Genomic DNA, 10,249 nt, shown 5'->3' with positions numbered 1-10,249 from the left:
AGCGCCTTTGGCGCCCCAGACGGGCGCTTCAGTTACGTCCTCCTCAAGAGCCCGACGTATCTCTTTCTCCCATGGAGAAAGTGCGTATCTCGACAGTGTTTTGTTGTATTTTCTCAATATGGCGCGTTTTCTTTCAAACCATAGAATATTATTGCTCGTATATGAGGTGCATTTAAGAGAAGTGGGGCAATTAACACCAGTGAGAAATTGTTGCGGGATATTAATAAACCATTTGAGGCGAGGGAGGAAGATTTCCGGCCGCATTAGCGGAGAAGGTTGTCCTATCCGTCCTTCGATGGTCCGATTCTCTTCCTGCTGAAAATCCATCACCCTCAATAGCAGACAAAAACACCGCAATCCTATGAAATAACAATTATCTGTAGCTCTGAATTCTTTTCGTGTAAGTAGCGGGGTTTAGAAAGCTAATGCTAATTCAGAGAGCGCAAGAAAAGCACTTTAAATAATGGAAAATAACTTCTAAACAGTTACCTATGAAAAGCAACAGATAGTTAATGAAACACAAGACATGCCCTTATTGTTAAAAGAACTTATTCCACGACAATGTAATAGAGTTTCACCATTTCATTGGTTTCACGAATACGACTGCTCAGCATAACCGTGTGCACACAACATGAGATCGCGAATCGGTTCCGCTGTCAACACATACAGAAGCTATAAATGTACTTCAATAATAAATGAATATCCACAAACTAAGTACTAGCACACACCGTAAATATAAAGTGAGACATAGGCAAATAAAATATAAAAAAAAACTGGAAATCACTTCCACTCTTTTATTCATCACGAACAACTTACAATCACTAAGCTCGTTATGATAAAAACAACTATTAATTCACTGATTTAAAGCCAGAAATTAACCCACGAAAGAGGCACAGGTGACTTTTCTGACTATTATTCGTTAATATACTAGAAAAAGAAACTTCACACACAGCTTTGATCTTGATAGCTTGATCGTGAAATGTCAATGTACCTACCTATACGATGAACAACGGAGGTGAACACGCCACTGACAATGTTTACATTGCTGTCAGACATTAATCGATATGGTAATAACACTGCTTACAATTCAATCACGATGGAGCACTGATAATTACAACTCTTAGCCGATATTTTTGTACATTGCAACCACTGGCACTGTGATTATCAGCAGAAGATTTACGGGAGTTGTCACATTGACAATAACACAGTTTTGGCACAAAAGATGTTTGCACAAATCTGCAAGCAGCGAGCAAAAGCTGTATTCACATTAGAAATATACTCTTAATTTTCAACTTTGGTGAGGTTGTAATTAATACGAAATGAAGAATTTACATGGTGACAAGCAAAATTTACCGGCACTTGGATTTAGCCTTGCAGCCGCTTGCAAGCGAGGAATCACTGCGCGCGGTCAAAAAAGTAGTCCCGACTTTAGTAAGTCATAATGAGGTTATTATGCATTTAATTTAGAAAATATTTGCATGGATGAGTTTGACATAAAATTAAAAACATTTTTAAATTGCACACGGTTAATTTTTCGATAAATCAAGCTCCAATATCAGATTCGCCTTAGAAATTTTTCATACTACTCATCGGAGCGAGTTTTCTCCCATCCGAACGGGAGAAACAGTTCTCTCTACCGAGTTACGGACTTGGGTGGGGAGACAATTTTGGGCGACAACTCTCTCTCCCAAACGAGGCGCCCCAAGTTACCGACTTGCCCTCCAGGATTTTGTTCAGGGGGGGGGGGGGGCACAAGGATACCTTGTTATACAAAACGAACGAAATGATAATGAGACCGTGTTAAAAATCTAGCATATTTTAAAGGGTCTGGGGGGGGCACGTGCCCCCGTGCCCCCCCCCTGGATCCGCCTATGAATAGGGGGGACCCCCGTAGGGTAGCCTACCCGACCGCATTTTTAGAGAACTTCAGTAATCGCCGAGAGAATCTCAGAATCGTAAATGATGTCCCACAGCTCGCGAGTTTAATATTTCTTTCATAGGACCTAGGAACCTGGATGTCGAGGATATTATGGGTGTTCACATAGTGGTGTTTCAAATTTAATAAATAATAAATACTTATCAGCACAGCTAATGTTAGGTATTAACGCTGGCATTTTTATAAGCTTATAATAAAATAAAAATTCCACAACAGATGTTTAACCAAACCATAGTAAGTGATTTCAAACCTACAGAATGAACAGCGGTGAAATTCATCGCGATAAGAAAAAATCCCCCAGAGTCAAACCAGGGATGTAAGGCTTTCCAAAAGAATTTATCCTTTCCAACAATGGGTAGCTCAAGAATATACAACAGAGTAAGGGCAGCAGGGCTGTAGACAGAAAAAAATTTGGTGAGGAGCATTTCCTTCAGGGGTTTGATTTAGGGAGGGCTCACTGAAGACTACCTCCTAAAAATATTGGGAGTGAGGAATTAAACCATTTTCCATCGCTTTTGTTCCTTCCAGCTTGCGGGATAGGGTATCTTCCATTTCCCTCAGATGAAATCACGCCATCAGACAAGGGAGCATCAACAATAATGCTGAAGATTAATTTCCCAGGCTCTATGGAGGTAAAGATGCTTCAAAAGAGACTTCCCAGTAGTACAGCCAAAGAAGAGAGGACACTGGCCGTTAACATCAGAGTGGGTGCCAAGAAAAAAATTGTCAGGGGGCAGTGGCAGATACATATGGAGGGTGCGGGGGGGTAACATTGCAGAACCACAATAGGGTGGTTTCCTGTTATTTTTTCATTGCCTAAATCGAAAGATTATTACTTCTGGAGTGCGCATTTCACGCTCTTAGATTTTAGAATGACGATTTCTATTTTTCGCGATTAAACGAAAAGTGAAAAATTTCAAGCGTGCAAAAACGCGAAGGCTAAGTAGGAATGATGGGAAAAGTCCGTGTGATGTATTTCTGGTTCCAGCTGTCTGCGTGTGAGGTGACCTTGGGGCGAGGCTTGAGCGCTGATACGACGCAGGCTGCTAGCAGGTAGCGCTTGGCTTAAATAAGGATTATTATTCCCCTATAAAACGAAGGAAACTTTCCGAACTTAGGTATTTTTAATGTGTGATTATTAAGAGATGTTTCCCTAAGCTCTGTGCCTCATGCATACATTAGTAATGTTAGACAATGTAAAACTCCTATCTACTCGTATAGAAACTAGGTCCCTGTGACGTCACCTGGAGTGGAATCGCATGGGCGCCTATCTGGCCTTTTTCAAATGAGGTTAAAATTGACCAATGCCATTCGTCTAAACTGGGATTTCTAAAACCAAATAATTTTTATATTATGAATACACTTATGGTGGGTAAGGAATTGCAATCAATGCATTTCGTTTTCATTTATGAAGGAAACTACCCTATAGTAACTTTTTTACATCATAACATGTAATTGTCTTGTGTACGTGTATAAAAAGTTTAAATAAGACTTTCTTAAACTTTGCATGACTCATTTTTTTAATACGATAAAAGTAAAGGGAACTCAAGGTATCTTTTATGCTCCCCCCTTGAGTTTTTCTGCATCTACCACTTTCAGGGGGGTTTGCTTAGTGGACCCCTTGTACTCCCTCCCATCCCCATCCCCCATGATCCTAACACATAGAGTCCGTCAGTGGGAAATAACAAGCTTTAGGCTATACCAATCCGCAAAGGTAAACCGTGGCCTTCCATTCCTCCTGCAAGTGGAGGGGAAATCACAGCTGCTACAAATTGCCAAGAACCTTTTTTTTACCTCTACTGGCTTGGGATACATACCAAAATGTGGAGTATCACCAAAGTTGTCCCTATAACCAAACGAGGAAAGGGAGGCCACTCTAGGACTTATGTATCTCCTGAGACCGTATTCAGTAATCACATATGTAGAATAGTGGGGTTGCTAGAATGTGAGAATCATGACCAATACCCTTTTCATGAAACGAGAGGATCTTTAGGTAGCACATCCTTTGAACAAATCTGCTATGCAGCCAGAAGGCTCTGGGCTCTCAAACATAGGTATACATAGATATCCAGTTCAGGCAATAGGGTAGTTTCCTTCATCAGAGAAAACGAAAGGCATTGATTGCGATTCGTTACCCACCACTAGTGTATTCATAATATACAAATTATTTGGTTTTAGAAATCCCAGTTTACAAGAATGTTAATGGTCAATTTTTAACTCGTTTGAAAAAGACCAGATTGGCGCCCATGAGATGCCACTCCACGTGACGTCAAAGGGACCTAGTTTCTATAATAGTATATAGGAGTTTTACATCATCTGAGATTACCAATGCATGCATGAGGTACAGAGCTCAGGGAAACATTTCTTAATAATCACCTGCTAAAATTGCCCAAGGTCGGAAAGTTTTCTTCGTTTGATAAGGTATTAATAATCCTTATTTAAGCCACGCGCTACCAGCTAGCATGGTACTCTGCTTCCTGCTGGCAGCCCACATCGTAGCGGCACTCAAACCCTCGCCTCAAGGTCACCTCACAGGTCGGCAGCCAGAACCAGAATGATGTCACACAGGCTTTTCCCAGCATTCATACTTAGCCGTCGAGTTTTCTTTCCATTTAGGCAATTAAAAAAAATAGGAAACCACCCTATTGGTAGAAGATGTAACTGTGGCCAGTTGGTGCCTGCATGCTGTGGAATTAACTTATCAAAATGAGTTTTAAAAGGAACTGGAGAATGGTTAAATGTCAATATCACGAAGTCCAACCCCATTTCTTTAAATGCAGATCGACTCTCTCAGCTTCATCCAAAATTTTCTGTATTCCACGGGGTAATCTTTGTTGCAACACACCACTAGTTTATTATGAAGATAAATGCTGTTTTAGTCTTGATTTATTCCCCACATGGTGTAGGCCTGTATTCAGAGGGGTTTCACCAGATTTGGGAATACTTTCATTGCTCCTGCTGTGCCTACACAGGCTGGCGGTTAAGTTAGTCTTTAGCAGAAATTTACTAGATCATCTTCCACCAAATGATTGAATAGCAAGGAAATTGAGCTTTACCTTGTATGGCCAGCTGCTCAACTTTCTCTAGACACACGGGTTTTTCACAAGGTCTTCCAATGCAATGAAAGAGGGGTATACACTTCCCTGACCCCAGTTAATATTTATTGATCATCTCGTCCAACATGTGATTATTTTGGGCAGGAATGATTGCTGAAAGCAAACATACATTCCTATCAAAAAGGATACAGGGGTATTGTGAGATACGCAGGAAATGCGTAGTTGGTTATCCGACATCAATCACAGGATACACAGCTGGTGAGTTAGGATATTACTGTCCAATCTCATTTCTAGACCAACTGGCAACATTAGGGGGGTTCCCAGGAAAAAAAAATTGAAAATTAATTTTTCATAACCACCCCTTTTCCCCCTTGCACAGGAGAGGAAGAGAAAGCAATCCATGAAGAAAAATTGAAACAATTGGGTTATAAACACTTTATTTTCAGGATAAATTTTACTTTTTTAATCACAGTTGCTTCACGAATGAACAATAGTAACATGTATATATTAATATTCAAAAGCCCAAAAGTCACAATTTTCAATCAGCAAGTTTTTCGTACAAAAATACCGAAGTTGTTAGTCTTCCAGAATATATTGATTAAAAATTTTAAACATCTCACAGCAAAGTGCCAAGACAACAAATACGGAAAGAATTCACATTTTTAACCGAGCTAAACCACTGAGGATAGGACCAACTCAAGGGCTAGATTTGACCTTCATGAGTCAAGCATGTGCTAAAAAGAGCCTGAAAAGTCAGCAAAGGTATCATAACTTTATCACAGAGAAAACTCTTTCTCACGTGCGGAGCTCACTGATAGCACTATCATATACCACGTTTCCATGTGCCATAAGGCTTCTCCCAAAAACATTTCTCAGAATCTTGGCAATAGAATTTTTACATGAAGAGTTCTGGCAATGTTCATAGGTATCAACATACGAAAAATAACGATAGTTCACTTTTCTGAAAGTGGCAAAACTAGAATAAAGACTAAAGTGAATCCTGAAAAACCACACTTGAGATAATTCAGTGAGAGCGACAACATCTTCACTTGAGCATTTCAATAAAGGCAGAATTTCATGCATGTAATGATACTGATTATTGATACTGATGATAGGGATACAAGGAAAATAATACAAAATTAAAACTTTTATAGAATTGCCAAAAATCTTCATGATACACCGATAACTGTCTTGGGAGAATGGAGGGACTTCGGCTGGAAAATGTTAAATGTGGAGAAAGAGCACCCACTTTAGAATACTGGCAACATAATGAGTTTATGAGGTAAATATGAAAAGATTATCTTAAAATGTTCTCCCTAACTTGACTGATTTCCAGATTTCCACTAAAAGCTATGAAAGCAAAATATGCATAACAGCACTAATGAGGATAAGTGAAAAAACCTGAAAATCGATACATATTTGGCAAGATAATAAAAAATTATAATTGTACATGAAAACCAAATCTATGCTATGGAAATCACAACACTGTACACAGGTACAAAGGAAAAGGTACACTTAAATTATACCGATGCAGAACGACTGTCTCACGAAATAGGATTTTTTTTAGCAAGGAGCAATTCCAAAGAGCCAAAAACAAATAGGGATATATGGTAGCTCCTTATGCATACAGCAAAGCCTAAAACTAATACCTAATGTATAATCACAGAGATTAACAATTAATACCACATTTTTATGAATCCATCTCAGATAGAGTCACAAATAAACACATATGTATAAACAATTCTCATTCCACATGTTTTTTTTTGGGTAAACCTCTCACTCTCACAGAAAAACCCAAATATTACAAGAGCCAGCGGCCAGCACCCAAATATTACAATGGCCAGCCCATTTTTTTTAATATGATGCCAACACCATTTTTCAATGGGCAATTTTCTCCGATATACCTTACATTACAGTCTACACTGGGCAACGTCTAAGAATATTACTGCACTCACACATTCAAAAGCTATAAAAGGTATGTATATATTTTGCCCAGACATGAGTGCAGCATTATACGTATGTTAATGCACAACTGATCAAGAATATTGACCACTCAGAGTGATTATGACCAAAGTTGAAGGTGAGATAAAGATAACCATAAGAAAGATACATGTTTTGGGTGCCTCACTTAGGAAGGTCTTAAATTGTTCAAACCACAAATGACACTCAAAAACTCAAACAAAGCCACCCAATACTGCGAAGACTGTGAAGTCTTCAAATAGGTCTGACAGCAAAGAGTCCTCTTTAAACAAGGTTTGTTATGGCACTAACATCATAAATACTATCATTAGCAAACTAGCCACCATATTTTGCTTATAGCAAAATTTGAACAACAGAGTTATCAAACAACTCATATCCATTTGCAACAAAGCAACGTAATGAAGGAACACTCCATAAAATTTTCCATTCAAAATACCACCATCCCATGACGAAAAATTATCCATCAAACAGAACAATTGCGATTGGAATTCCAAACCAGAGCACCACGAGTTTGGAGTTATGTCCACCAATCATTAGCATGTCTGTCAGCATGCTTTGGAAAGAGACCTTGTATCCACGAGGGTCATAGGGATGGGAGTTGAAGAGAAGTGTTTATGTGGAACCAGCCAGCTTCACGTAAAATTGTAATGCATTGGCAAAATGAAGATGAAAATCACAGAAGAAATATTTCCAGATTTCCACCACAATTGGAGACTGCATAAATTCTCAAATGAGGATTTTGCTTCTCACTTGCATTTCTTTCACTTACACATGTTTTCCAATCCCCATGCACTAAGCATTAAGGATGGAATTCACACCATATGTACCACCTTTCAGCAAACTGCTAACAATTCTTTATTAATTATTAAAAGGTTTTCAGTTAATAGTAATTATCTGGGAACCAAAGACTGAGATAAGAGAACTTTCAACAATGCATATCTAGGCCCACACTTCATCAGATCTTTACCTGATCCAAAGAAATCTACATGGGATACCACTGATTCTTTCATCGATCTAACAAAGAGGATGAATTAAAAGAGATAGTAAACAGAAGTCATTTACTTTGCCCGGCTCTCCAAGAACCATGCATCCACAGCTTTACAATGCACCACAGTGTGATCAGGCACTAATTGAATAACCTTTCCTCCCGTTTTCTTGAGCTCCGTGCAGGTAAGAAAATCTAAGAGTGCCAATATTTTTGTCACCCATTCTTAAGGCTACTGATTAAAAATTTGTAGTATTAGAATTAATAGCCTTGTAACAACTTGTATTAAAATTAGTAGCCTTGAGAATGGGTGCTGAGATGGAACCGGAAACATTTGCACTATCAGATTTTCTTATCCGCACAGAAACCCAAGAAAATTTTATTCATTCTATTCACTGGGAAAGTGTTAAATCATACATAAAAGCTAATTGCCTTTACAGAAGCCCTGAGCTACTAGGTTTCAAGTACCATGAAATGTGTTGGATTGGGAACATGCTGTGTGATCACAGGACTGCTTCACTCAGCAGTTACTTCTGGGGCAAATGTGTGCAAGGCAATGTAGATTAGATGCATGTAGTTCCCCCACAAAATAAATTTCTGATAATTTTCCCGCAGATTAGTGACTTTGCCACAATGCGTATCTCAGCTATGGATGCATGGTTCTATGAAACAACTGCTTTTCATGCTTGAAATTCAAAGCATAACCATGCCATGCATAAATATCACATTGAAACTGGCAGGAGACAGTCAACTGTCACAAATTTTCACATTCTTTTCAATATAAAACAGAACTTGTAAGGACACTTAGCATGCAACACAATTACTTTTTACTTTTATTCAGAGAAGTAATATCCTGAACATGGAACACATGGGTCTATTTCTCTCAGATAGAAAAGTATGGTCTGGAAACACAATAATTTAACTTAAGAATGAATGAAGAAAATTAGAAGGGTTCTATTTCCTGTCATTGTATTTGTACAATTTGAGGGGTTACGTGGTGCATTTTTTTTATTCATTCTCACATAATTTGAACAGAACATGTATGTAGTCAATTTTGACATATCATGCAACCAGATCTTTTGATGAGAAGGGGGCCTCAACTCAATAGAATCACCTATTCAGCTACCTCCCCATATGCACTGGCATTGTCTCAGCATGATCAACATGTTAAAAATATTACACTTCGATCACCGCAAATATGCTGATGCCAGCAACATAAATTACAATCACATTTTGGACCCATGTGTCATTTAATTACATTCAAAAATAGTCAAAGGTCATGTCCCGTTTATCATGAACCTTGGAAATATCAACTGCTTGCATCATTTTAGTCTACTCATTTCACATTATTCCATACAGTAAAAATTGGAGCATAAAAACTTGATGCATGGTTCCCACCCAAACTGAAATATAAAATTCACGGTTTTTTCCAGGTTTTCACGGTCTAGATGTCGTCAAATTCACCGTTTTTAGATAAACTATTTTAGGCAGAAATATTGATCGCGTAACAATCATCGGCCGCAGGTTAACTAAAAATTTTGCAAACGCGACAGACGCCGACGAATGCAAACGCAGCAATGAAAGTGCTATCTCTCCTGACATCGCTAGCAAAATTCAGCTTCGGCTTAAGTTTGTGAGCGGGAAAATGGACCAGGGTGCCAGGGAAGTTAAGAAGTGTCTGAATTTTCACCAGGGTTAATGAATATTTTGGTTCCCAGTCTTCCGGCTTTGGTACAGGCTTAGGCCCAGCGCACACGGTGTGACTGTTTTACAACTACCGTTGCAAACCAGTTGCGTGCGCAACTGTTTTGTGACCTCGACAATGTATTTGAGTGGGGAGGCGCACACGACGCGACTGGTTTTTGACGATCTCAAAACAGTCTGAAACCAGTCACATGCAACCGTGGGCCCGCGGTTGCAGTTGCGTTGCAGACTTCAGTTGCACGAGACCACGTGGTGTTTTGGTGGTATTTTGACGGCCGTATAGTGTCGATCTCAAAATTAATGATCAAGAAGTCAACATGAAGCTCGTTGGAGCTATAGAGAAGCATGAAGTCCTGAACAAATACAAACTATCTAACGTATTTGGTATTGATAATAGCTCACAGCGTCTTCTTCGCGTGACTCAGCGATAGTAAGCGCTGACGGCCAATTGAAAGGGCTAAAAAACAACACGTACCGCACAAAATAAACACTCCACTGATTGCAAAATAGACGAAACTGATTTACAACAGCCTTTTGTCATTACACCCGTGTGCGGACAGAAGTTTTGTTTCAGTTGCAAACTGGTTG

This window comes from Ischnura elegans, chromosome 9, assembly GCF_921293095.1.
Source record: "Ischnura elegans chromosome 9, ioIscEleg1.1, whole genome shotgun sequence".
Lineage (NCBI taxonomy): Eukaryota > Metazoa > Arthropoda > Insecta > Odonata > Coenagrionidae > Ischnura > Ischnura elegans.
The sequence above is the reverse complement of the archived record's forward strand: the minus strand, read 5'-3'. Positions refer to the sequence as shown.